The 27432-nt window shown below is 46.0% G+C and overlaps 1 pseudogene; it reads left to right on the top strand.

The window, feature by feature from the left end:
* Window positions 1-16311: 16311 nt before the first annotated feature.
* Window positions 16312-27432, top strand: part of LOC124961247 (ribosomal oxygenase 2-like) — a 35195-nt pseudogene continuing 24074 nt past the window's right edge.

Here is a 27432-nt window from a genome sequence, read left to right as displayed (position 1 = left end):
CTGCAGATTATAGAAGAAGAAGTAGGTCCAGATCTTCAACATGTCGGCTTAGGACCAGACTTCCTCAACAGGACTCCCATAGCACAAGAAATAAAAGCAAGAAATAATAACTGGGATAGATTCAAACTAAAAAGCTTTCTCTCAGCAAAGGAAACTATCAGCAATGCGAAGAGAGAGCCTACAGAGTGGGAGAATATCTTTGCCAATTACTTTAGATAGAGCACTAATCTCCAGAATCTATAAAGAACTCAAAAACTCTACACCAAGAATGCAAATAATCCAATCGACAAATAGGCTAAGGAAATGAATAGACACTTCACAGAAGATGTACAAGCAATCAACAAACATATAGAAAAATGTTCCACATCTCTAGTAATAAGAGAAATGCAAATCAAAACCACCCTAAGATTCCATCTCACCCCAATTAGAATGGCAATTATCAAGAATACAATCAACAACAGGTGTTGGCGAGGATGTGGGGAGAAAGGTACACTCATACATTGCTGGTGTTGCTTCAAATTAGTGTAGTCACTCTGGAAAGCAGTGTGGAGATTCCTTAGAAAACTGGGAATGGAACCACCATTTGACCCAGCTCTCCCACTCCTTGGCCTATACCCAAAGGACTTAAAATCAACATAGTACAGAGATACAGCCACATCAATGTTCATAGCTGCTCAATTCACAATAACCAGATTTTGGAACCAACCTAGATGTCCTTCAAATGATGAATGGATAAAGAAACTGTGGTATATATATACAATGGGATATTACTCAGCCATAAAGAATGATAAAATTATGGCATTTGCAGGCAAATGGATGAAATTGAAGAATATTATGCTAAGTGAGATACGCCAATCTCAAAAACCAAAGGACGAATGATATCGCTAATAAGTGTATGATGACACATAATGGGGAGTGGGAGGTGTTAGTGTTAGGTTTAGAGTTAGGGTTAGGGAGGGGGGTAATAATAGAGGAAGGAAGGACTGTATAGAGGGAAATGAGGGGTGGGAGGTGTGGGGGGGAAGGGAAAAATAACAGAATGAATCAACATTACCCTATGTAAATTTATGATTACACAAATGGTATGCCTTTACGCCATTTACAAACAGAGAAACAACATGTATCCCATTTGTGTACAATAAATAAATAAATAAATAAATAAATAAATAAATAAAAGACAAAAGGAAGAAAACTGCCTGACCCTCGAAACATCAATGGGGACGGCAAACCTAAGAGAGAAGGAACAAGAGACACCAGGAGTGACAGCAAGACAGGAGTTCTGATCGAGCTGCAGATTTTTATTGTTCACACGGGTATTTATATGCTGAGGGAATGAGGGGTATGACGAGGTGCAGGCTGGTTGGCTATGTTCTTCTATTGGGCTCCTGATAGGGTGCAAGTTCGCGTTGGCGAGAAGATGAGTTAGCACCGGTGAGAAGGTGAAATCCAGGAAGAGAAGTAGGGACGGCACCATATCCTTAGAACTATCAGTCTGGAGGAGCAAGGGGAGCACCCCACAAATCCGTCAACCACCAGCTGCAGGGTGTCCACGCAGGGCGAGGCAACCGCAAAATATTCCCTTGGCTGCCACTTATGGAACGTTCTTGGAATGAGAACTTCCTCTTGGTCCCTGACATTTCCCCCTTTCTTATATAAAATCATTGACCATATTCTGTGAGCCATATTTTAAGGGGGGTGATAGAGGCTATGTGGCGAGGTGGGCGCGTGGCCTACCTGGACAGGTATAGAGCTGGAGTGACAATCCCTCGGGAACTGCGCCTATCGTAGGTTGTCCTTGACAGAGCAACATCCTTACCCATCACTGGATAATGAGGTTCTAGCCCTCATTTCCTGTCTTAGGTTGGTATGAGCTCTCACGAATCTTACCCGTCATTGGCTGTCCAGTTCAGCTCTCAGGGGTGATGGTCTATTAAGATCACCATCATGATCCATCATCTCCAGTGGATGGTAATGAACCTGAATAGATTTCGCCTGTATAACCTCAATTTGAGCTCTAAGAAAAGCCATGATCTTGTTGAATATCAAAGGACCTATAGATCAGATACGCAGCAAGCAAAGGAGGGGACCTAGGAAGGGAAGGAGATAGGGAAGTCCACTGAATTCAGTCCATAGTGGATTATCAGCCAGTGCTTGTTGGCGTTTTTCTATGTCTAATGTCATAATCCCTACATTTAAATCCCAGGTATTATTATAGCCAGGTGAGAAAAAGCAAGTAGTATTGGAAAATATGAATGGTTGTACCAAAAATGTTGGAGTCCGTAGACAATTTTCACTGGTAAAATTGGACTGTGGTGTATTAGGATAGGTTATATTCTCAGCAATTTTTCTAGTCAGGGTAGCAGCTGAGTCATTTCTATAATCAATCGGAATAGCTAAAGGAGTGGGATATCCTAGCTGTAAGCAAAGCCAACAATCTGCACTCAAGGGAGAAATTGACCAATTAAGCAAGGCGTAAGTGGCCTCAAGAATATCGTAAGTGGCAGGGTCTATCTCAGAAGGTCTGTGTTTAGGTAGTGCTAGTGAGTGGTAAAAGAGACTAGGATGCAGTTCCTCATACATCCGTTGAATTTTCTCATGGACTTGTTTGGCTCTATTAAGATCTTGGGGTCCTCCTTCATCAGACACATGTAGGGGCGTAGTAGGCCAGCAAACTGTTTGCCCTACTAAGTCTGCAGGACATTAGGCAACATTAATTTTCCAGGGATATTAGACCAATCCCCTCCAGCTGATCCTGGATGGGACCTTAATAAGGTGGTAGTAAAATAGATTTTACTCCCTGAGGAACAGGATTGAGCTAAGGAATAACAGGAACTATGGAAGGAAGTGTGAAAGGTTGTGCAAGAACAGGGTGCAGATTTGCCATTAACTGGAGGATTTTTCGCATAGATTGTCGGCTGCATCTGTAAGAGAGGAGGATTCATCCTCAGGGGGAAGGTTTCCGTCCCTGGGTTGTGGTAAATCATTGACCTGTCTAACCAGGCGTTCTGGCAACCATCTTGAGGCTGCTTGTTCTTGATCTAAAAGGCAAGCTGAGCCTCATCCCCAAATGAGGACAGGATCTGGGCCTTTCCATTTATTTGTTAAAGGATCATGCCACATAACAGATGGGCGACCAGAATTAGAAGAGGTATGCTAATGTCTGTCCACGGCTGAATGTCCTTCATTGTCTAGGGTAAGAAAGTTAAGAACAAATAATGCATGATTAAGGCGATCCCTGGGAGTGGTAAATGCAAGGGAAGAGGCCTTAAGGCGGTTAAGCCAGGTTTTTAAGGTAAGGTGTGTGCATTCCACAATGCCTTGACCTTGAGGGTATCTGGAATTCCAGTAGTATGAGAGATTTGAAGAGTGGCACAAAACTGTTTAAACTTGGTACTGGTATATGAAGGGCCATTATCTGTCTTAATATGTGCTGGCTTTCCCATTATGGAAAAGGCTGAGACAAGATGAGAAAGGACATCCTTGGTAGCGTCTCTGGAATGTGGTGATGCAAAAATAGGTCCACTAAAGGTATCTATGGAAACATGTATGTACTTTGTTTTTCCAAATTCGGGAAAGTCAGTAACATCCATCTGCCAAATTTGATTGGGCAGTAATCCTCGAGGGTTAACACCCAGATGTTGAATAGGAAGGGAGACAACACAAGCAGGACATGCTTTTACAATTTCCCTTGCTTGTTGCCTGGTAATTTTACAAAGTAACTGAAGGCTCTGAGAATTTAAGTGGTGAAGGTTATGTAAATCTGTGGCCTCTTGGATGGATCCAATAAGAACTGGGAAAATAGAGTGAGTGGCTGCATCAGCCTGAGCATTACCCCGTGATAGGGGACCAGGAAGATCAGACTGTGCTCTAATGTGTCCTAAAAAAAATGGATGTTTTCTAGCCTGAATTAGTTGTTGAAGCTGGTTAAACAAAAAGGCTGCATTGGAGGAAGACTTAATGGTGGGTGAAATCTCCAATAGAGGCACAGAATGGGCAATGTAAGCACTGTCTTTATAAATATTAACAGGTTTATCAAAAAATGTCATAAAGACTTGTGTTATAGCAAACAATTCTACAAGCTGTGCTGATGGATAAACTGTGTCGAAGGTGGTGGGCTGATTATTAACAACAAAGGCTGCACGGCCGTTGCTGGAGCCATCTGTAAAAACAGTAAGGGCTTGTGGAAAAAGATCCTTTTGAGTAACCCAAGGAAAAATAAGTGGATGTAACTGAGCAAAATGCAAAAGGGGGTCATTGGGAAGGTGGTTATCAATTGTTCCCAAAAAGTCTTATAGGGCAATACCCCATTCATCCCTTGTCTGTAGTAAAAATTGGGTCTGATCCTTAGAGTATGGAATCAAAATGCTATCAGGGTCTTTGCCAAAATGTTGTCGAGAAAGCAGGCAACATTTAATAATGATAGAAGCTACCTGAGCAGGATAGACAGCAATAACTTTAGAGGATGTGACGGGCAAATGAACCCAAAGCAAGGGGCAACCTTTATTTTTAAAATGTGGGTCCCGCTGCCAGAATAGTTCCATGGGTGTATGAGGGGTGTGTAATATAACCAAAACCAAAGGAAGGTTATAAGATATTTGTGTAACAAATTGTTGAGCGATGGTTTCTGTGACTTGATTTAATGCTTGCCGTGCCTGGGGAGTAAGCTCTTGAGGAGAAGAGGGGTCAGAATTTCCCCTTAGAATATCATTAAGAGGCAAAAGAACATAGGTAGGTAGTTTTGAATATGGTCTTAGCCATTGGATATCCCCTAGTAATTTTTGAAAATCGTTAAGAGTGTGGAGATGGTCCACACGCAATTGTATATTAGGGATTTGAATTTGATTAGTTTGAAGTTTGAGGCCCAAGTAGGTGTAGGGGTCCTGTGTCTGAACCTTATCAGGAGCTATCTGTAGTCCCAAAGCAGTGAGGGCCTTATAGAGATTCAAATAACAATTGTTAAGATCATAGGTATTAGGTGCACCAATTAACAAATCATCCATATAATGTAATATATAAGCTTGTGGCCACTGCTCTCTCACAGGGTGTACCGCTTGAGCAACATATTTTTGGCAAAGACTTAGGGCTGTTAGTCATACCCTGGGGTAGGCCCTTCCACTGAAATCTTTGCATAGGGCCCTGAAAATTGTTGCAGGGGAGGCTGAAAGCAAAATAGGGTCTGTCCTCAGGATGTAAAGGAATAGTAAAAAAGCAATCTTTTAAGTCGATGACCATTTTATCAGAGTCCCTAGGACTAGCTACCGGTGTAGGGATGCCTGGCTGTAGTGCCCCCATCGGGCGCATAACCTTATTGATAGTGCGCAAATCCTGTAAAAGGAGCGTTTTGCCTGATTTCTTCTTAATAACAAAAATAGGGGTGTTCCAGGGTGAGGTTTATCACTGCCCTCCACCGGCGGAGGCAATGATAACGCGTACGCTTCCTTTTCACACGAACAAAAAAGCCCAAAAGACAAAGACCAACGAACGACGAACAATGAACGACGAACAATGCCCAACAAACAATGCTCTTTATTCGAGGAAGTGTCTGGGTTATATAGCAAGCATAAGCCAATCAGAGTCAGCCTGAGATCAGTCTCTAGGCAGTTACAAGAATCACCTCATATACAGCAGCCAATCAGAGTTACTGAGCATGTGGGGAGAGCATGATAACAATGTAATACAATAAGGGCAACAAGAGGGTGCAGCGAGCATGAGTCAGCAGTGTTAGCTGTTTGTTGCAAACCAGGGGCCCCAGACTGAGGTCCTCGATGTTGCAAACTGGGCCACCCCAGGCTCAGTGCCAGACTAGGGTGGGGTCCGCAGTACCCCGACAGCTCCCCCTTTCCTTTATTAAAAGAAAAGGCTTGAGACTGTGCCTGTCTTAGGTTGAGGGGTCAGCTCATGTCCTTACCCGTCATCAAAGACTGTAGAGCATGCTACAGCTTCTGTCTTAGGTTGGTACATGGCCACCTCCTTCATTACCCGTCATTGACTACCGGTCCAGCATAGAAAGCCAAACTTGAGGGGAACTGCCAGCCTCTAGGGCAGTCATGGCCTGATGAAAAATAATCCGATCTTTTTGTTGGGTGGCTCGTAGTTGTACAACTACCAAGGAGGAGTAAAAACCCCAAAGTATCAAGGCTTGCCCACTGTTGTACAAAATTGAAAGCAGAAGAAAACCACTTAGCCAGCTCAGACATAGAAGCAATTTGTACCCTAGTAGAATTAACTTTGACAATTTCAGCCCTAAGCTGTGAGGTAAGATTATCAAATTGAGACGATCAAGTAGGCTGGCAATTTTCTAGATAACCCAGCTATGGTGCTGGAATTATCATATACAATGGAAGTAACACAGACAGCTCTTAAAGAGTAAACACATCCCAGTCCCAAAAGTTCTTGTAATATGTCCACTTGTTCTTGTAATAGGTCCACTCTCTGATCTACAAGGAGTATGCCTGCTGTTAGATGTTGGTTTAGGGTCTCTTTAGTCTATAAGACTGCAGCTGTATTTTCGGCCAAGTGATTGTTGTTGCTGTCTGTATGGTCTGTATGGTTGCGTCAATGCTGCTGGTGCGGTGACTGCTACTGTGGCGATCACGGCCGTTATGATGCCAAAATCTCTCCTTTTTCTTGATAATAGTACTCTGTACCTGTAACAAAGACTGGGACTGGTAGGAAGGTAGGAACACACATTAAGACTGCCTGTGAGAACCTAGAAGCATTCCAACATTGAGAGAGATTGAGAGAAACATCTTTTTTGTTTGTTAGCTGAAACATAAAAGGGGAGAAAACACAAACTGGCGTAGGTGGAAACATAAGACGGGATCTGGACCTTTCCATGCTCCAGTTAACACGTCCTTCCATCGCACCCAATGCTGTGGAGCAGGGTTGGGCGAGGTGTGACGGTCAGCAGCTGAGCGCCCATCATTGTCAAGAGTTAAAAAATTTAGAATAAAAAGAGCTAGATTTAATTTATCTTTGGGGGATCTAAAGGAGACCCCTATTCCCCCTTTTTGTTTTATTAAACAATTTTTTAGGGTAAGGTGGGTTCTTTCTACAATACCTTGACCTTGTGGATTATAAGGAATTCCGGTAATTAATTTTCAAAAGTTGCAGTAGTGGTACAGTAGAGTACAGCCCAATCTGAATCATTATTTATTAGCCATGATAGTTGATTGACAGTATATGGAGTAACAATGGTTGTTGGTTGTACACCAAAGGTGGTGATACATGTTTCTATGCCTTTGAGTATTAGCTGAGCCATAGCGGTAGGATAGGACTGTAACATTTTTGTAGGAGAACTAGAGAGATGAATGCTTTGTAGTGGGCCACCTTGCCATAAAACACCTGAGGGGCTATGACTCTCAGGAAAAATAACCAACATTAATGGCTGTGACGGATCACAGCGAACTATCTGACAAGATTGTAACCGTTCTTGAACCAATTGTATAGCCCTTTTTGCTTCAGGGGTAAGACTTCTACTAGAATTTAAATCAGGGTCACCTTTAAGGATGTCAAATAAAGGTTTTAACTCTCCTGTAGATAATTTTAAGTAAGGTCTGATCCAATTGACATCTCCTAATAATTTTTGATAATCATTTAGGGTTTTTAATTGGTCTGTTCTGATAGTAAGCTTTAAAGGTTGGACTGTAGTAGCAGACAGTTTTGTTCCTAGATAATGTTGTAGTTCTCCTGTTTGTAATTTTTCTGGTGCTATGGTTAATCCCCAAAAACTTAATTTTTCAGTCATGAACTGTAATGCCTGTGTTAGAATGTCTCTATCTTTATGACATATTAATATGTCATCCATATAATGATAGATAAGCAATTCCCGAAAGTTATTTCGAGTGGTTTTTAAAGCTTTATCTACATATATTTGACACATTGTAGGGCTATTGGCCATGCCCTGAGGCAACACTATCCATTCATATCTTTGATCAGGTTGGGAATGATTTATAGCAGGCAGAGTGAAAGCAAATCTCCAACAATCCTTTTTATGGAGGGGAACGGAGAAAAAACAGTCCTTTAAGTCTAATATAATGGTGGGCCAGTGTTTAGGTAAAGCTGAGACTAATGGTAACCCACATTGGATAGGTCCCATAGGATACATTTGATTATTAATGGCCCGAAGATCATGTAATAACCTCCATTTTCCTGATTTTTTCTTAATGACAAATATTGGAGTATTCCAGGGAGAGGTAGAGGGTTGTAGGTGACCCGCATTAAGTTGCTCCCATACTAATTCATGAGCAGCCTCTAGTTTTTCCTTAGTGAGGGGCCACTGTGGTACCCAACAAGGCTTATCACTCAGGAACCCAGATAGGCGATGTTTTATCTTGTGGAAACACACAAACCGAGCCTTGGCTCCAGTAAAGAAAAATTTAGACTCTATAACGTAGTACACTCTAACAGTTGCTTATAAACCCCTATTTTTTAAGACTAATTGTTCTAAAGAATAAAACTTAACAGACACAAAGTTAAGAGTAAATTAGTGTTTCCAAGAAATCCTTGTTATTTTACCATGTCATTTTACCATATAGATTAAACTTTGGTTTATATTAGAACATTAGTAATTCACCTTAGGAAAAACCTTAAATAGCTTTAAATGTTTCACATACATATAACCATCTTAGTTACATGCAAACTTGTTGAAACTTGCCCTTTACTTACATAGACTTTCTTAGCATCACACAAGCACTTTCTTACCCAGAAACATTATAGTACTCTAATTGACACACAGTTGAAACTTTTGGGACCCTTTGTATATATGATTGCACATTAGGACATAACTCTTAGTAACCTTGTTTTTATAGTAGTGAGGATACAAAGTAATTGTAAGCCTTTTCATTTTCCAACCTATGAAAACACCAATAATGTTTAAGTATGTTACCCCATATAATTTAAAGAGTTAAAAGTACTCGATGTTATTTAACAATTAGCATTTTAACTTTGTAAATTAATCAGATGTCTCTACAAAAACATTTGAGTAATACCATACATGTTAACTCTAATTCACTTATTCTGCAAAAACCAAGATATCAGACAAGTGTCCTGAACAGTATTTGTTGTCTCTTTCCTGTTGAAGAAAAGTCCTAGAAACAATTGATATTAGACATTTTATTAACATCAATATTTTATTAGCTTGACCACCTAGAGACTTGCAAGTTATTTTCAAAGACATTTTACTTTTCTTAGTTTACCCAATTTGAATTGAACCTTTAAATCAAGTGAATTAAAAGTATCTGGATCCATTTTTAAATTTTAATTTTAGGAGCGCTCAGTTTTGATACAGACAAAACATGACATCAGACAGCACAACATACATATAACACAAAATCAAAGGCCTTGAAACTTTATAGGTGAATCTCCATTGCAAAGTAACAGATGTTCAAAAACTCTAGTTGAATCAAAAAAAAAAATCATGAGCTCAAAAAAACATAATTAAAAAAGAACAAAAGTCCTGGAAAAATGATACGGCCGTTCCTGGTTAGTAATCAATTCAGGTTTGGACGCAGAAAATTGTGAAACAACTATCTCCCAATATTTGTGGGGACTGGGGCTACTATATTATACTCCTTACTAGGACATGCCACTGATGGTTGGGCTGGTTCTAAGAGCTGAGAGTGCAGGGTCACCATGTGTGGTGTGTGTTTGCCCCATCTCTTCTTTAGTCTACACAGTAAATCCTCCTCTTCATCTGAACTATCCTCACATCCAGTTTCATTTTCCTTGTCTGTCTCTGATCTTATTGACGCCCTTTCTAATGCTTTTATTTCCTCCAAAACTTGACTTCCCTCTGTAAGGGGCTCAACAAATTTGTCCTTATTTGTGTCTAGACACCCTCTCACTAAAGACCATATAGCCATAGTTCCAACAGGCAGTGGATCTTGTCGATCTGCCCTATGAAGATCCTCTCCAAGATGTTCCCACTGTGGAATATTTAATAATCCTTCATCTAAAAACCAAGGAGCTACCTTCTCTATTGTATCTAAGCTAACAGTTTTGATTTTTAAAGGTGTACCATTGGCCTTAAGCAGTTCCCGTAAGGGTTGTTGCATACGAACTTTTGATATTTCAGACCCCATCTTGTACAATGTAAGCCCCGTTCCACGTGCTTATCTAGTCCCTGAACCGCCTTTCCAGGGTGTAGCCGCCTTTCGCGTGCTACTTTCACTTTAATACCTTTAATGTGGACCGCCTTTCGCTTAGTCCAGGTAGCCGCCTTTCGCGTGCTACTTTCACTTTAATACCTTTAATGTGGACCGCCTTTCGCTTAGTCCAGGTAGCCGCCTTTCCCGTGCTACTTTCACTTTAATATGAACCGCCTTTCGCTTAGTCCGGATAGTCGAGTACCGCGAACGTCAAGGCTGCCTTTCACCTGTTTACTTTTGCTTCTGGATAGTCGCGTACCGCGAACGTCAAGGCTGCCTTTCAAGGCTGCCTTTCACCTGTTTATTTTTTGACCTTTTTATAACCGGTTTAACTTGTTAAAAAATTTTAAAATATCTTACCTGGTTTTCTTTATAAAGTTTTCAGTTTCCCGGGTTTCGGCACCACTTATCACTGCCCTCCGCCGGCGGAGGCAATGATAACGCGTACGCTTCCTTTTCACACGAACAAAAAAGCCCAAAAGACAAAGACCAACGAACGACGAACAATGAACGACGAACAATGCCCAACAAACAATGCTCTTTATTCGAGGAAGTGTCTGGGTTATATAGCAAGCATAAGCCAATCAGAGTCAGCCTGAGATCAGTCTCTAGGCAGTTACAAGAATCACCTCATATACAGCAGCCAATCAGAGTTACTGAGCATGTGGGGAGAGCATGATAACAATGTAATACAATAAGGGCAACAAGAGGGCACGCAGCCGAGCATGAGTCAGCAGTGTTAGCTGTTTGTTGCAAACCAGGGGCCCCAGACTGAGGTCCTCGATGTTGCAAACTGGGCCACCCCGGCTCAGTGCCAGACTAGGGTGGGGTCCGCGGTACCCCGGCAAGGTTGAGGGTTCCATATGGCCGGCTGTCAACTGTCTCTGCACTAACATGGAGGCAGCCTCTAATTTTTCTTGGGTAAGGGGCCACTGATCCACCCACACAGGAGTTTGAGTTTCCCAAATAATTTTGTCTGCATGGGGTACAGGAGGGTCAGGGACCGACACTAAAAATCCGAATACCCAAGTCCAAATTTGTCTGTTTTTGTATGGGCTGTACAGGCTCAACCTATCCTTGTCCTAGCCTCCCAAGGCCTGTACCAGGGACAAAATCCATACGAAGCATCTGATGAGTAACTATAGAGTTGGGACTAGCAAGAATAACTTCCATTTGACTCAAAATATCTCATCCCCATAAGTTAACAGGGAGGTCAGGAACAACGAAGGGAGTAACAGTTCCTTTGTTTCCTTTCTTGTCAGTCCAATTGAGAGCCCTAGAGCTGACTAGGGGATTTTTTGATTGTCCTATTCCTTTTAGGTCAGTTAACGATGAGGTGAGGGGCCATCCTGATGGCCAATATTTTTGAGAAATAACTGTGGCGTCCGCACCAGTATCTAAGATCCCCTGGAATTTCTTTCCTTCAATAAATAAGGTAAGAATGGGTCTTTTGTGGGAGATAGGTTGGACCCAATACACATCAGAGGAACCTAAGGAGGCTGTGTTTTGTGGTGAATTTTGGGCGGTGGGAGTGTTTCCTGAATTGAGGGGAAGGAGTATTAATTGTGCAATTCTTGTTCCTGCAGGGATGGCCGCCATTCCGTTAATAGCTGTGGCCAGTATTTTAATTTCTCCAGTGTAATCATTATTAATGATGCCAGGAAAAACCTGAACACCTTGTAAGGTAGTAGAGGCTCTCCCAAGAATAAGAGCACACATATGAGGTGGAAGGGGGCCTACAACCCCAGTGGGTATTATTTGGGGTCCTTGCATAGTGTCTAATACTCTATTGGTGGAGGCACAGAAGTCCAATCCTGCGCTGCCTGGGGTAGCGCATTGGAGGGAGGTTATTGTGGAGAAGGACAGGGGGCCTGGATTGGGTTGGGAGTCTGAGAGGGAACAAACCTTATTGCCCCTGGGTTTGTTCTGGGGCAGTCGGCGCCAGGGACTGGCCCCGAGAGGAGTTTCCCAAGAAGCGAGAGGGGATATGCTGTCCAAGGGCATTTGTCTTGGATTTGACCCAGTGGCAACCTTTACCATATTTAGGGCAAAGGGTGAGCGGAGGTGGTTTAGCCCCTGTTTGAAGAGATATGGGTCTTTGACGCAGTCTCCCTGTTGGGAACTCTCGCGTAAAATGGCCAGGTTGTTTGCAAGTAAAGCAAGTACGTGGGCCAGGGTTGTGAAGCGCCTTGGTGAAGGCGGCGCCAATGGTGAGACCCGTGGCATGGGCTATTCCCACCCTGGCACACAGCCTAATGAAGTCAGAAAAGTCCCCTTTATCTTTATGGGGCCGAAGAACATCTTGACATATTGGGTTGGCATTTTCAAAGGCAAGATATTTTACAAAGGAGCTCTCATTTTCACTTGGTCCAAGTAAGCTCTCCACAGCTAGATTAAACCAGGCAACAAAGTCACTGTAAGGCTCGTCAGGACCCTGACGAATGCTTGCTAGGGAGGTGGTGGCCGAGCCATTTTGAGGGAGCCGTCTCCAAGCATGCAAACCAGCAGTTTGAACCTGTGCTAGGAGCCCAGTAGGGAAGCACACCTGTTTAGGGTTAGTATCAAATGGCGCATTGCCCATTAGCTTAACATAGGTCCAGGATTTAGAGGAAGCCTTGGTTGAATTTGTTTGAGCAGTTTCCCAACAGTATTCCTTAAAATCTGCATTCCATAACAGGAAGTCACCCACACTGAAGTTGGCTCAGGCCAAAAATTTCCAATCATTAGGGGTAAGCCATTGTGTACTATGGATTTCTAGCAAGGCCAGTGTATAAGGTGCAGTGGGGCCATACTGAGCACAAGCCTTTTTAAGTCTTTCAAGAAAGCGGAGGCTCAGTCTTTTATAAGAACCAAGGGCTCCACTCTGTCCAGAGGTGGGCTCCTCCTCATCCCCTGATTCCTGGTCCTCCTCTTGTTCTTTCTCTGGTTCTACCTCTTGTTCGTCCCCTGATTCCTTTTCCTGACCTCCTTCTAGACCCTCTGCCTCAGTCTGTGCGGGCTGATCTGCTTGACTGCGAGTAACTGGAAAGACAAGAACGGGCTGACCTCGTGGCTTCACCCTACGAGTATTAAAGGGTCTTGGGCCAGTTTGTGTTAACTCCGTGCCCAAGGCTAGTGAGCAAAGTTTGGCATCAAGGGCTTTTAGTTCTTTTAAAAGTTGGATTTGCTCCCGCCAATGTTGGAGAGACTCGCGTAAAGGAGTTAGATTAGGCAAGGGAAGCGGGGAAAAAATGTCTGGGGGGGCAGTAGGTCCCTAAAGGGCCGGAGCACAAAAGGCATGGGGTATATAAGAGGGAGGTGGATTTTTAAGAGGTGGCAGTTCTGGAGAATAGTATCCAGCCGCTGCCTGCTCTAGGGTAGCCTCATCCTCTGGGGTCAACTCATCATGGGAATTTAAAACCGGATAAATCTTAGGGGGATTTTTAGGGGACTCCTTTGGTAAGGTGGGGTCTGGGAGGGTCCCAGGGTCCTGAGAAGGCTGAGTAGGGGGCATTTGAATACTAACCGAAGGGCATGACGAGGGGGGGGTGAGAGGTGGATTGCATCGCCTGCTCCCCAATTTTTACAAGTTTTAAAGTACCACTGTCAAAGGGCGAACTTTTAAGAATCTCATTAATTAAATTTCAATAAGAAAAGGTGGTGACTGGCACCTTTTGAGGACCAAAAGTCTCGTAATAATCTTTGAGGCAGTCTCCTATTCTGAGTCACTGTTTACCGTCAATGGTACCCTCGAGGGGAAACCAAGGACACAAATCCTCTATGTATGAAAAAAATAATTTTAAGTACTTTTTCTTAACACATGCTCCTCGATTCTTGAGGGCCTCCTTGAGACCCAACAGAAACAAATCATGTGACGAAACTGCTTGTCCCATGGTGTGCCACTCACCTTGTGCCGGCCTCACTCTCCTCCTGGATCTGACTCTCAGCGGCGTTGGCCAAGGCGATCACGAATCCCGCTTGGCAAAGGCTTCCCCGGAGGACAGCGTTTGCTTCTCAGGCAAAGGCTCCAGTCAACCACGTTGGGCGCCAACTGTCTCAACCCGTGGGACATCAACGGGAACGGCAAACCTAAGGGAAAAGGAATGAAGGGACAAGAGACACAAGGAGTGACAGCAAGACAGGAGTTCTGATCAAGCTGCAAATTTTTATTTTTCACACAGGTATTTATATGCTGAGGGAATGAGGGGTATGACAAGGCGCAGGCTGGTTGACTGTGTTCTTCTATTGGGCTCCTGATAGGGTGCAAGTTCGAGCTGGCGGGAAGATGAGTTCTCGCTGGTGGGAAGGTGAAATCCTGGAAGAGAAGTAGAGACGGCACCATATCGTTAGAACTATCAGCCGGGAGCGGGGAGTGGCGTGCCCTGGGAATCCGTCAGCTGCCAGCTGCAGGGTGTCCACGCAGGGCAAGGCAACCGCAAAATGTTCCCTGGGCTGCTGCTTATTGAACGTTCTCGGAATGAGAACTTCCTCTTGGTCCCTGAGAGAAAAAAAAAAATTGTAACCACATGTCCTGAATCCAGAATGGGACACATATTCTATCCACAGGTTTTTCTTCCCAGGCTTAAGATTTTATGAAATAAATCAAGAGACTGCACCTGAAGTGGAGCTGATCACTGGTAACACTCCCCACTACTCCTGGGCAGTCTGGTAGGACACTGTGGAAGGATGGGGCTACACAGGCCCTGCAGCTTGAGTTCCACACACTGGGATTTAGTCTGTGTTAGCCAGCCCCAAGGCTCTTTCTGTCACTGTTCCTCACCTGGAGCCCTGTCATGGGTCTTGGTCTACAGAACCAGGCAATACAGAACTGGGACTCAGAACCCTTCCTCTTGGCCCATGCAGGAGCCAGATCTGACTGCAGCGAACACCTGCAGTGCCCCAGTTTCTGCCCTGGGGCTCTCCTTCCACCACCTAGGATTAGGTGCTTCCCCATTTCCCAGATAAGAAAGAAGGCTGAGATCCAGTGATTTGTCCAACATCTTTACTCAGAGCCCAGGATCTGATACCGAATAAAGCAAAGAGCCTGGATATTGTCCAAGAAAGGACAGGTAAAGACACGACTTACCTTTGTGACCAGGCTTGAGGCTGTGGTCCACAGCAGGAGGCTGGATCCCACTTCCTCTGATGAGGTCTTTCTGTAAAGAAAGGGCTGCAGGTGAGCAGGTAGAGGGTCAAAATGAGGGTTCCCTGGACTTCAGGGGTTAGGGATATTCTGGGCATTCCCACCTGCTTTCTCTGTAGCCAACAAAATAAAGGGAAGTGTACTCATGGGCCTATTGTTATCATCAGGACCAGCCTCATTCAGATGGCTAAAAAGAGGACAATGAAGGAAACCGCCATCAATGATCAGATGAAATAAGAAGTGTTTATATATCTGTATTCAAGTGAAGTTAGACACCACTGTATGGGTCACACTGTGACTATGGAGCCTGCAAAGGCCAGGCAGGAAGGCAATGGAAGAGAGGTGTGTGAGCCTCCTCCAGATTTCAAGGAATCCACCATCATCAGGGGTAAGTCTAGTGTGAAATGCTGGTGGTGGCGGGGTCACCTCCACCCAGAGTCGTAATGGGTAGGGACGGCCCTGACTGCAGACTGTGACTCCAACTTCACCATGCCAGGTCAGTATCTCAGAGCTGATAAGGAGAAGTATGTGGGTGCAGTGTGGGCCTGGGTCCTTGCTGCATGTCCAGAAGCTTTCAACTCAGGTCAGAATTTACAGTGCAGGTAAACAACTCAGCTGCCAGCTCAGCCGTGGCTCCATTGACAGGCACAAAGCTGAGAATTTGCTAAGCTGTATTTCACAGTCCTCAGTTCACCAGTCAGACTGCTAACACACAGCCTGTGCATTTGTGGTGAACCCTCATCTGCTAGCACCTGACTCAGCCCTTACAGCACGATTCTTCTCCATGAGACTCTGTGGGTGAAGCTGCTGCAGGGAACACCACCGACCAGGATTACTGGATCTGCTGATCAGGTGACTCATGGAGCTTGTGCACCATTCCACCTCAGCACATTCATTTCTGCTGACTAGGGATTCTGCACTGACTTGGGGTCAAAGGCAATGGAGAAAGCAGGAGCTGGACCAAAGGGGTCCTGATGGGACAACAAAGAAGAAGGAAACAAAGATAAAGGAGGTATCCAGGTTGCCCTGGAGGTGGCCTACATGGAGAAATGGGAGTTGGTGGCCATCTTTGTTAAGGTGGAGACCTGCCAGCAAGGACCAGTGCAGAAAAAAGGGAAAGTCATGCCAGTGACTCTCCAGAACTGCCTGCAGGTGCTGTAATGCCAGCAGTCACAGCAAGGCCCACTAGAAGAGCTATGAAGTGAATGGGGAGCAGAACGCAGGGCGGGTCCATGATCTGGAGACCAAGATGAAATGGACCACCAGGTTGAGCAAGGTGGACTGTGTGTTGATCTGCATCAATGCATGCCTGCAGCTAGAGGCCCTGAAAGACAAGGGGAAGCCCTGGGTGCAGCCACAACAGTGGGAGAACTGCTAGCCCACATGGTGGAGAAAACAGCAGACTCAGTACTAGCAGAACCAGAACCTGCTCAAGAACAAGGCAGCTGAGGCAGAGTGGTTCCTGCACAAGGACTGGAGGAAGTGGAGTGGACAGTCTTGCCTGAGAAGCTACACGCTGCACCTAAGTCCCTCATCAGCTCCCCTGCAGGACAGCTCCTCATCCTGGCTGGTGTTTCTGAAAGGCTTGAGGTTTCCCCAGTGATGTGTGATGCTGGGCACATCCCCAAGGAAGCTGGACACAGTCCTAGCCTCCCCAGAGCTCTCCATGAGTGCATACCATGTACCCAAGAGAATATTGTTTCAGTGGGGTCACTGAACAGGCCACACCATCAGACACTGGGAAGGGGTGAACCTGATGGGCATCTGGGTACCAGGAGAGCTTTCCTGGTCTGCAGGGTCAACATACATAGACTGGAGTGGAAGGGGTAGGGATTGTGGCATGAGGCACGCTCATAGACACTCCTGCTTCTCCTGGGTTCCCAGGCACCACAGGCAGAAAAAAAAAGGGCCCTCACCAACTGCCTCATGAGTCCAAAACTCAGCAGAAGGATTCAGACCAAAGGATCTGATTGGCTCCCACAACTGAGAAGAAGCCAAGCCAGGCAGGAATGGCTCCTCTGTGGTGGAAGAACAGGGTTCCTGGTGTTCCCTACCTCCACCCTTTTTAAGTCTTTTTCTCCTGTTTCCCAGAATTCCTCAATATCCTCAGAGCTCAAGCCCGAAAGAGAGAAACAGAGCTGCACATCCCCAGGCCCATGGGTATGATGCAGTTGGCAGGACTAATGAGGCACTTGTGAGCTGGAGGCTGTGGTGCAGTGAGAAGTGTGACTTGGCACCCACCTGGATGCTCCTTGCCAGGCCCATGGGAGTGACTCAGGGGGCAAGACCATCTCTGGGCAGTTGCTGGATAAAGTGCGGACGTGAGGGAGATTTAGAACTGCATGTGCAGCCAGGGCAGGATGGTGAAGTAGGAAGGCAGGGGCAGGTTCATGTTTAGAGAGCAAGAGTAAGATGGTTCGCCAAGATGGTCAACTGCCTAGCTGACAGAAGTGCTTGTGGACATGAAGTGGGAATCCAACAGAAAGACCAACAAAGATACATGGTGTTATGGTTGGATGTGAGGTGTCCCCCAAATGCTCACATGTGAGACAATGCAGGAAGTTTCAGAGGAGAAATTATTGGGTTGTGAGAGTCTTAACCCAACCAGTGAATTCATTCCTGATGGGATATGGTAAGGCGTGGCTGGATCAGGTGGGAGTCGGGGCATGGCTATGGGGTATATATTTTGTATTTGGAGAGTAGAGTCTCTATCTGCTTCCTGATGATGCAAGCTGCTTCCTTCTGCCACACTCTTCCAACATGATGTTCAGCCTCACCTTGGTCCCCAAGGAATGGAGCTGGCCTTCTATGAAGTCATGAGCTCTCAGATAAGCATTTCCTCCTCTATAATTGTGCTGATCAGATTATTTAGTCACAGCAGAGAACAAGCTGACTAGAACATTTGGGCTTGGTGGTATCAGTGAGTGATAATATGGGGAGTGTGGAGGGGGAGGTGATAGAAAGAGGAAGAAGCCTATGAAGAGAACAAGTCAGTAATTTTTCTGTTGACTATCCCTGTTCTGGGCAGGAGTCCTGTTACTTTGGAATCTTTGCTTTGCAATAAAAATGCTGCTTGTTTGTTACATTTGTATCCTGTTCTTCATTTCTCTGCTGAGTGTACCCTCAGTACCAAAGGCAGGAAGATCCCTTGAGCCCTGGAGTTTGGGGCCAGAATAAATAACACAACACCCCCACCCCCACCACCACCTAATAATTGGAGTTGAATGCAGGCTTTGGAGGCCACAGTCAAGGGAAGTCAAATGTGCAGGGCCTCTGGGAAGTGTTTTTACATGGGCTCAGAGACAGGATGGGCGGGTCAAATATAAAGTTTTTAATAGGTTACCACTGGCCTAGAGATATTTTATATGTTGAGTAAATGGCAACCAAAAAAGTAACAGATTTTATATCAATGATGTAAAATAATAAAATGTGTTGAGCTCATTCCAGATTAATAATGTGGGCACTTGGATGGTTTAGCTTCTAAATTGGTTGGTAGTTAATGCAACCAATTTTCTGGTGACGGCTACCCAGGAAAGTTTTCCTTCTGAGTGAGCAATTTACAGATAATGATTCCCCACTAGTTATTCACTATGTCAGAGTGACTCCACCAATAGGCTGGGTCAGTGATTAACCTGACGTACCTCACTCCAAATATGTCTTTCTGTTTTCTCTTTCCATCCTTTGAAAAGAAGCCTAAATATAAAGACCTGTAAAATGTTTTCTTATGAAAAGTTAATGAAGGAAATAGAATGCAAACATCCACTCATGAAATTATATTTCCCAGGGGGATTCAAGGTATAAAACTATGTAACCTATGTAACTTATCTCTGCATATCTAACTTATTTTCGGTAGAGATTTTCTCATAGTAAAGAAAAGATAAGATGGCACTTTGACTATCAATGTGATCCTTCCACATTTCAGTTGGGACACTGGTGCTACACGTAGTATAGAAATAGAATGCTCAACAGGGATTGTCAGTTACCTCATACAGGAGACTGAGAACTAGTGTGCAAAGGGAAACTAACAAAATTTTACAAGGGTATGCTCCCTGTGCCAAAGTTTCACCCTCTGGATAAGAATCCACTGATGGAGTGCTGGGACATAAAAACACTGGTTCCTGCTGCCATACCTGGTGTCTCATTTCTCTTCAAATATCCTAAAACAATTTCACTTTGGCCACTCCCCATCACTGTCCTGCAACACACCTTTTATTTGAATTCTGAATTACAGCAACCCAAACCCTAACCTAAGTATAATAGGTTTCCAGAAGTCAGTCCTTGACACCATGGTGTATTAATGATTTCTTCAACAGACACAGGGACTGCATTCAGATCCTTCCTGAGTGCACAGTGCTTGTTTCTCTCTTCCCATGGGTTTTGCATGAGCCTTGCATACATTTCTTGCCCAACAGACGTGGAATCCCTTTTAGCATCATCTCCAGGCACCCAAGTCTCACAGATTCCAAGACACTGCATCATACATTTTTGGACAGTGAGGGTGGAATGATGCAGCCATCACAGGACAGTCCTCAGGTCTGGGCAGAGGCATCCTCTTGCCAGGGCCTGCAGGAAAGGAACATGGCTAGTGAACCATGGCAAAGGTAGGGGTGTTGACCAGGTGAAGCTTCCTCCTTCCTGAGGCCCCATTCAGGCCCCACATCTTCAGCCCCATGTGGACTGGCCAAAGCTTGTATTCTTTGCAGTATTCACAACTTGCTATTCATGCTCTGCATGTCTGGCACCTCTTCCCAGGCCTGGCTTGTCCCACATGTGGAAAGGATAGGCAACATGGGAGGATCCAGGCAGATCCTTGGGTTGGGTGTGGGGAGAAGACTTGCCAGAAACCTTGGAAGGGCACCAGTGATGTAGAAAGTAGAACATTTCTGAGCACAGATATTGAGCTGCAGCTTGGAGAACTGCAACAAGAGAGGTAAGGGCACTTTACAGTGTGTGCTGCAGTCAGGGAGCCCAGCAACCCACTGGCCTCTGGTCTCCTTTCACCCAACACTCCCTCAGTGCGTGGTCTAAGAAACCTTTTCTTTCCAAATTTAAGGGTCTCATCCCAACCCTGTCCTCCCACATAGCTGCTGGTACTGTGCAGGAGGAATATGTTTTCCTGAGAGGTCTCTGTCCTGCTCTCTGGAAGCTCTGGAGCCCTTTTAGTTGAGGGGCAGACGAGTCATGCTGTGGATCAAAGGGCACTTGGTATCCAGCATGGGAGAATCTGAGCAATACAGATCCACAGCCAAGGATCACAGGCAGGCTGAGGTCCCTGCATCTGGAACGGCATGTCCACAACCTCACTTTCAGGAGAGTGTTCTGTGGAATTTAGGTAGCAGTAAGATGTTCTGTCTGAAAATCCAACAGCAGCAAATTGCCCCAGGACCCAAGTGGGGAGCTCCTTCTTTAGAAAGGGTGCTCTGCAGTAAGAGCAATGATTCAGAAAACATGTCTATCATTCTAGGGGGGGCTGGTATTGGCAGAAGCTTCACATGTATACATGTGAAGTCAGGTGGACCCCGTCTGGAAGCCCAGGACATCTGGTGAAACAGAGGTCACACCCAGAATGAGGGGAAAGTTCTCATCACCTTGAGGCGAGGGATAAGGAGAAATGTGAAGACCAGGATGTGCCTGTGGATGAGTGCAGGGGAGAGGGTAGACTCAACCCAGGTAGATGGTTGCAGACAGCACTTAGCTCAGAGCTTTGCACAGAGGCCCTAAGGATGTAACCAATGAGGTAGGTGTTCACAAAGAAAATCTATGTGGTTGTGATGAACATCTCCTCTCTCAGGTAAGATCTTACTGTCCTACTCTGCAGGTGTTCCTGGCCTCAGGTACACCTACATCACAAACTTGGTCTGAAGGTGGATAGACAGGAAGTATCAGCTCTGTGTTAGGAAGGATTAAGCATTTCCTGGTGCTGATGAGGAAGCAGAAGGGCTGTTTCCAACCTCCTGCAGAGCTGTTGACCCTGGCAGGCTGGCTGTGCCATGGCATGAAGGATGGCCTTGCTCAGGGACAACCATTGGTTGCTGCTCTTCTGGACAGCGAGCTCTGCCTGCACTTCCTCAACAATGTGGATGTGTCCTTGATTTGTGCTGTGTCCTGGTCCAACAGGAAAAACTTCAGGCTGCCCACTGGTTTCTGGAGGTAAGCCTGGGTGGGGATCAGCATGCAGAGAGAAGTGTGGAGGCAGCCTCCACCATCCCCAGCAGGATTTGAGCTCAGTCAGGGTGACCTACTGTCCCTGGATCAACATTAACTGACTTGGAAATAGGAAGCAAAACTCCCCTATGTTCAAGTCCAAGTTCACTGGTGATCCTGTGTGACCCTTGCAGTCCTGTGCAACTTGTAGAGCATATCAACATGCTCCTGGCACAATGGCCTCTTACATCAAGCAGTCTGCAAAACCTCCACCTCTGCCCATGACCTTCCTTCTTCCCAGGCATCTGGAGTCCTGGAACACACCTTGTCACCAAGCATCCCCACCTCAACAATCCTCTGGTTCACCAGCACAGTGAGGACAGAGCCCAGGTTCTCCTGTCCACTGCCCACTTTCTCCCACTGTCTTCCTCCTGTGGGACCCTGATGGAAGGGAGAGCAAACCCAACCAATGCATGTTTCTATCCTTGTCCAGTGTTGTCACACGCTCTGCTCCTGCAGATGGTTCTGAGGTGCTCCAGGACACCAAGTTACCTTCATCTCCTGGCCTTTGACTTTGATATTCTGCCTGGACACCTGCTCCTGTTCAGCTGCTTCATCCTGTTCAGGACTCTTCCAAGACTTGGAAAGACCCACACTAGCTACCCTTCTAAAAAACTGCTTGTCCCACATCAAAGACCTAAACTGTCCTGATCCTCTGTTGAAATGTTCTTGCACAGCCTGTCTACCAGCCACTCCCCATGGATTGTGGCCAGCACCAGGGATGATGGGCTGTCCAAGGCCGGCATCTCCCAACACCAGAGAAAGAAGGCAAATGTCACCTCCCCAACACACAGAGAAGTCCACAGGAGCTGGTGCCCATGTCTCTGACTGCTGAGTTATGTCCTGGCATGCAGTGAGTATCTAGAGGACCTACTAGCATCTGAGACCTGAGATCATGAACTGCTGGACTTCTGAAGACCTGTCTCCTGCATCCACTAGCTGATGGGAATTACACAAGAAAATCTCTCTGATCCAAAACAGCATCTGTCTATTCTTCCTGCAACATGATTCCCTGGGAATCAGCAACCTTGGAGTAAGACATGCAGTGCACCCCCAAGCAGCACTGACCCTGAGATGAAGAACAGAGGCTCTGTGCTCTAACTCTGGCTGGAACCTTGTGCATATCTCTCATGTGAAGTGTCAGCAGCCAATTACACTTTCCTGTGTCTCATGTGTGAATGGTGATGAAGGTAGTGAACACTCAATAGAATGGAATTCATTTACAGCTGATCACATGGAAAAGATGGCATTGCAATTATTTGGCACCTGCCCTTTGCCAGGTGTCCTGACATCACACACTACTCATTCTACTCCTTGCTGCACATTCATTCCTATGGCCCTGAGAAGCACCATATTGACTGAATCTGGGACACAGTCCCAGCAGCCCTGACTTGACCCACATGTCTACGCTCCTGATCCATGGGGTCTGTCATCCTGCCACCCTCAGGAGGCAGATGGGAGGAGATGGCCGTGGTGCCCACAGCTGGCATGGCCTCAGCCACCAAACCAGAACTGAAGAGGTGTGGGAGTGCCTTTCCGGGCCTGGCTCACAGTCAGCAAGAAATGCTGATGCCATACTGCTGATGGTATTGTGGCCGTGACGTTTGGATACCACTGCCAGCCTCTCTGGGACCCTCGTGGTACATCCAATCCTTTATGTCCCCCAGTGAAACCAGCACAGCCACATGCCTGCACTACCTCTCCCTGCAGCAGAAGCTCTGCAGGCTGATAAGCACCTCCTGACAGCCGTGTGGTAGTGGATGTCATTCCAGAGCTTGTACCAGCTCCTTCCTTTCTCCTGACAACTGGTAACTATAGAAGAACATGCTGAGACCTGGCAGCCCTCATCAACATGGGCTGCCACACCCATAAACCAACCTTGGGGAAACAATGATGAATGTGGGAAGGAGCAGGCCTGGGTTTGGACACAATGAACAGCAAATACACAGTGTGTTGAAGCAGGGCAGGGGCTACTGTGCCCACCAGGCTCCGAGGTATGGTGCTGACATGGAGGCAGTTCTCAAGCATTTTTGTGCACCTCACCTTAACTGCCAAGGTGTCAAACCCCAAAACCTACCTGGACACTTTTCGACCATCCCATCAGAGCATGGTTCTCAGCTGCACAGGTGAAGAAGATAGGCATGGAGAGGCCTAACAACCCATCTTTGGGTGCACAGAAAAGATGATCACACTCTAAAGGTGACAGTGTTCTAACCCATGGGGCCAGTGTTTGGCCCACACCTTAAGTGAAGGACCACCATCTCCCACCCAAAAGAACCAGGACCTCAGGTGTGAGGTATGTTCTGAGCTGAGTGGGATGAAGGGGTTCAGTGACAACTCACTCACATTCTGAGTAAGATATGGCCACCAACAAAGGACCCCTCAGCTGGTCCTCCTAGTCCCATTTGTAGTCCCTCCATTTACTCAACCATGACCATCCACACTACTACCTCTGGTGCGATGTCCACAGGAGAGGGAGAAGGCACTGGGAATTATGTGCCCTGCTCACTGAGACTGTGACCTGTGGCCTCTTGGCAGCTCAGGACACTTCTGCCTGCCCTGGTACAGATATAGGCCTTGACTTTGTGAGAAGGCCCTGCAGAGGACAGGCTGTCACTTGTGATAGGTTTGGTGGTCACATTCCCTCAGGTCTCAGCCTCACATTACATCATCAGACATTCCTGTGAGCCATCCTAAATGAGGTTCTAAATGTCTCTGGGGCTCATCTCACCAATGTTAGTTAAGGAGGGCTCCAGCCACTGGCAGAAGGAGCAAGACACACGTCCTAAAAAGAAATATGTCAGGGGGTCTGGGATGAGGATGTGGTCACATGCCCTGTAAGAAAACAGGAGTCCAAAGTTTGGACTGGAATATGGGCAGGCCCAGAGACAGGCCTGGTGGTCCTTCCAGTTGTATACCTGCACTTTAGGAATCCCTTGGCAGTGGGGTAGCCTGAGTGGCCAGCTCTGGGGTCGGGGTAGTAGGAGAAATGAAATAACTAAAGGGCACTGAGTAATTTGAATGTAAACTCACAATAAATGATACACAGAGTGTACCATAGGGTGAAGGGGGAAGGAAGGTTCCAAATCCTTCATTCAAATCTTTCAGGGCAGACTATTCAATTCTTGGCACCTGCCCAGCACCATCCAGCCATACTCTGCCCAAACACACCACTGTTTAGGAGAATGAAGCACAAATGTCACACTAGATGTACAAATAAAAATTGCAGTGTCTCTGTCAATCAGGTCAGGTTCTGATGCCAAATACACTGAGATTCAAGGTGCCACCAGATGACCGCAGAGACATTTCTAGTGGTCAGATCTGCTGGAAACTTCAAATTCTGGGACTAAATGATCACCTTGCTGACCAGGACATCAGGGCTTCACAGGTGTACCATGACTTACCAAATAGTTTTGTGTGTTATTTGGCATAGGGTCACACATGTTCACATGGAACTTGGACTTGATCATAGGGGAGTTTTGCCTCCGATTTCCAAGCCAAGACATTGATCCAAGGACAGAAGGTCACCCTGACTGAGCTCACGTCCAGCTGCTTCAACACCTTTCCCTGCATGCTGTTCCCCACCCAGGCTTACCTCCAGAAACCAGTGGGCAGCCTGCAGTTTTTCCAGTCAGACCATGACAGAGCACAAATCAAGGACACATCCACATTGTTGAGGAAGTGCAGGCAGAGCTCGCTGTCCAGAAGAGCAGCAACCAATGGTTGTCCCTGAGCAAGGCCATCCTTCATGCCATGGCACAGCCAGCCTGCTAGGATCACCAGCTCTTCAGGTGGTTGGAAGCAGCCCTTGTGCTTCCTCATCAGCACCAGGAAATGCTTAATCCTTCCTAACACAGAGCTGATACTTCCTGTCTATCCACCTTCAGACCAAGTTTGTGATGCAGGTATACCTGAGGCCAGGAACACCTGCACAGTAGGACAGGAAGATCTTACCTGAGAGAGATGTTCATTGCAACCACATAGATTTTCTTTGTGAACACCTACCTCATTGGTTACATCCTTAGGGCCTCTGTGCAAAGCTCTGAGCTAAGTGCTGTCTGCAACCATCTACCTGGGTTGAGTCTACCCTCTCCCCTTCAATCATCCACAGGCACACCCTGGACTTCATATTTCTCCTTATCCCTCTCCTCAAGGTGCCGAGAACTTTTCCCCTCACTCCTGGTGTGAACTCTGGTTCACCAGATGTCCTGGGCTTCCAGATGGGGTCCACCTGACTTCACATGTATACATCCTTTTCACAGCAGGCACAGGTTCTGCCAACACCAGTCCCCCTAGAATGATAGACATGTTTTCTGGACCAATGCTTTCACTGCAGAGCCTTAAAAGAAGGAGCTCCCCACCTGGGGACTGGGGCAACTTGTTGCTGTTGGATTTTCAGACAGAACATCTTACTCACTGCTACCTAACTCAATTCCACAGAACACTTTCCTGAAAGTGAGGTTGTGGACATGCCGTTCCAGATGCAGGGACCTCAGCCTGCCTGTGATCCTTGGCTGTGGATCTGTATTGCTCAGATTCTCCCATGCTGGATACCAAGTGCCCTTTGATCCACAGCATGACTCGTCTGCCCCTCAACTAAAAGGGCTCCAGAGCTTCCAGAGAGCAGGACAGAGACCTCTCAGGAAAACATATTCCTCCTGCACAGTACTAGCAGCTATGTGGGAGGACAGAGTTGGGTGCAGGTTGGATGAGACCCTTAAATTTGGAAAGAAAAGGTTTCTTAGACCACGCACTGAGGGAGTGTTGGGTGAAAGGAGACCAGAGGCCAGTGGGTTGCTGGGCTCCCTGACTGCAGCACACACTGTAAAGTGCCCCTAGCTCTCTTGTTGCAGTTCTCCACTACAGCCAAACATGTTTACTTAGGAAGGTTCTACTTTCTGCACCACTGGTGCCCTTCCAAGGTTCCTACCAGGCCTGCTCCCCACACCCAACACAAGGATCTGCCTGGATCCTCCCATGTTGCCTATCCTTTCCACATGTGGGCACCAGTCAGACCTGGGAAGTCATGCCAGACATGCAGTGCATATAAAGTACGTTGGGATCACTGCAAAGAATTCAAGCTGTGACCAGTCCACATGGAGCTAGAGATGTGGGGCCTGAATGGGGCCTCAGGAAGGAGGAAGCTTGACCTAGTCAAACCCCCTACCTTTGCCATGCTTCACTATCCCTGTTCCTTTCCTGCAGGCCCTGGCAAGAGGATGCCTCTGCCCAGACCTGAGGACTGTCCTGTGAGGGCTGCATCATTCCACCCTCACTGTCCAAAAATGTATGATGCAGTGTCTTGGAATCTGTGAGTCTTGGGTGCCTGGAGATGATGCTAAAAGGGATTCCAAGTCTGTTGGGCAAGAAATGTATGCAAGGCTCATGCAAAACCCATGGGAAGAGAGAAACAAGCACTGTGCACTCAGGAAGGATCTGAATGCAGTCCCTGTATCTGTTGAAGAAATCATTAATACACCATGGTGTCAAGGACTGACTTCTGGAAACCTGTTATACTTAGGTTAGTGATTGGGTTGCTGTGATTTGGAATTCTAAGGAATGGTGTGTTAGGACAGTGAGAGGTAGTGACTCAAGTGAAATTTTTGTAGGATATTTGGGAGAGACATGATACACCAAGAATGGAAGCAGGAAGCAGTGTTTATATGTGCCAGCACTGGCTCAGTAGATTCCTATCCAATGGGTGAACCTTTGGCACAGGGAGCATACCCTTGTAAAATTTTGTTAGTTTCCCTTTGCACACTAGTTCTCAGTCTCCTGTATGAGGTAACTGACAATCCCTGTTGAGCATTCTATTTCTATACTACGTGTAGCACCAGTGTCCCAACTGAAATGTGGAAGGATCACATTGATAGTCAAAGTGCCATCTTATCTTTTCTTTACTATGAGAAAATCTCTACCAAAAATAAGTTAGATATGCAGAGATAAGTTACATAGGTT

The sequence above is a fragment of the Sciurus carolinensis genome, chromosome 12 (genome assembly GCF_902686445.1).
Source record: "Sciurus carolinensis chromosome 12, mSciCar1.2, whole genome shotgun sequence".
In the NCBI taxonomy this organism is placed as follows: domain Eukaryota; kingdom Metazoa; phylum Chordata; class Mammalia; order Rodentia; family Sciuridae; genus Sciurus; species Sciurus carolinensis.
This window is presented reverse-complemented; position numbering and strand designations above follow the sequence as displayed.